At 50.5% G+C, this 2,045-nt stretch overlaps 1 non-coding gene across 1 annotated transcript; it reads right to left on the reverse strand.

Annotated features, from left to right (window-relative positions):
- Positions 1-1,026: 1,026 nt before the first annotated feature.
- trnan-guu (transfer RNA asparagine (anticodon GUU)) lies at positions 1,027-1,100 on the reverse strand. Its single transcript has one exon. It is a non-coding gene; the product is annotated as a tRNA-Asn (tRNA).
- Between the last annotated feature and the right edge of the window lie 945 nt (positions 1,101-2,045).

Genomic DNA, 2,045 nt, shown 5'->3' on the forward strand with positions numbered 1-2,045 from the left:
TAAGAGGACAGCACCCGGCAGACATTCCTCACTAAAAACAACTGACTCACGGGAAACTCTAAATACAATCATGACGCATTTCTTCCTGCTTCTGTCCCTATCTCATCTCCAGCTCGATCCGAACGTCCAGCTCTGAGGTCAATGAGCAGCTTGATACAAACACAGGCAGATCGTGAAGATAACCTTTACCTGGAAAGCAGGGCCAGGGAATGTCAGACATAAGGTATTGGGAAGTGATGAGCTTCCCACCAGTCGCTGATTCCAACCAGTTCCAAAGAGGGTGAATATTTATCCCCCTCCACAGATCTGAATCTTAAAGAAGAAACTAGGGATCAAGGTCCCATTTTTTTGGACAATATTTCTCAACTGGAGTTGGCAGGGCTCGCACCAGCGCGGGGAAACGGCAAAGCATTTCACGACCATCGCATTAACTACTCGGCCCACGAATACACACCCACACTGACAGCTTTACTTCCCAGGTCTCTCTGTCTGTAGAGTTGAGAAAGAGTGCACCACCAGACCAAGGAAGCAGCGGGAGGGAGAGCAGCGGGCACGCCGCCCCTGGGTGGGATTGGACCACAAACCTTTCGGTTAACAGCCGCTTCTGCTGACCAATTGCGTCACAGAGACAGTCAACTGCGCTGGCTACACCATCGCTTAGGGGAGGCTAAGATCAGTTCACACCCCGAGAACATCAGAGTCTATCTCCCGGCCTCTTCAACAAGAGGACGTTGTCTGGACTGTCTCTGGACAATCGTTAGGATGAATGTAGATTGGTAAATGTATTTGGTGACAGTTCTGTTCTAGCCCTGAGAATGAGAGACAGCGTTTCAGAATTCCGTTTTCTCCGACAGGTACTGTCGAGTTTCTCTTTTTGTCTCGGCTTCTCAGCATCCGCATTCCCTCACGTCAGACATTAATTCAATCCAGAAACCCCTTTGGGGAAAGGGTTTCTGTTTGGGGAACGTTTTCCTGACCCCATAAAATGCGGACGGTTTCAAAGCCGAGGACGGCTAGCGAACACACCGCCCCTGGGTGGGCTCGAATCACCAACCTTCCGGTTAACAGCCGAACGCGCTAACCAATTGCGCCACAGAGGCAAGCGGGAGCAAGGGCTGCACCATCGCTTAGGGGAGGCTGTTAGTGAGTTCATAATTCAGCCGGCCCCGCCCAGAATTACAATTGTCGTCTAACAGTTTTACTTTTACATAATAAAGCCTGGGACATTCATTGTGGAGACACCGGGGACAGTCTGCAGCCATATCCATGTCACGAGGGACTAGCTTTCTTACTCCGAGGTCGTCGCCCTTCCAGCCTTTCAGTGTTTTGCCTGTTCCCGAGTTCCCTCATTAGCTCGGAGGAGAGAAGGGGTTTGAATTCCTGATGTGCAGGAAGGACAATTCTTTCAATGTCTCAGATCAGTTCATACCCCGAGAACATCAGAGTCAATCTCCCGGCCTCTTCAACAAGGGGACGGTGTCTGGACTGTCTCTGCTCAGTCGGACAGTTTATCTCTCATTCTCCTCTAAATCCGCTTTGCAAAGAGTTTCCGAAGATTCACAAAGCTGGAGAGTGGGATTTCTGTTTTGCTTCATGAACATTTTTCCGCTTCCTAACTGACAATATTTTGCCAAAACCTCTTCACAATTGTACGCCGTGCATCATGTCCAGGAATGAGGAATTTCCATTTTGAGGAGACATTCCAACGGTTGGAATGCCAATAAATGATGTGCAGGTGAAACTTTGGATGTGGAAAGCTTCTCTAGGGCCTCGGATAGAGGTGAGGGAGGAGGTGCGGGCACAGGTTTTGCAATTCCTGCCGTGGCAGGGGAAGGTGCCAATACAGGAGGGTGGATTATTGGGCGGCGTGGACCTGACCAGGTAGTCATGCAGGGAACGGACGTTGAGGAAGCTCGAAAGGGGTGGGGAGGGACATCTATCTCTGGTGGTGGGGTCCGTTTGGGGATGGTGGAAATATCGTCGGATGATTTGGTTTATGCAAAGATCGGTAGGGTGGAAGGTGAACACCAAGAGGGGTGGGGGTG

Source organism: Hemiscyllium ocellatum (genome assembly GCF_020745735.1).
Source record: "Hemiscyllium ocellatum isolate sHemOce1 chromosome 27 unlocalized genomic scaffold, sHemOce1.pat.X.cur. SUPER_27_unloc_5, whole genome shotgun sequence".
NCBI lineage: Eukaryota > Metazoa > Chordata > Chondrichthyes > Orectolobiformes > Hemiscylliidae > Hemiscyllium > Hemiscyllium ocellatum.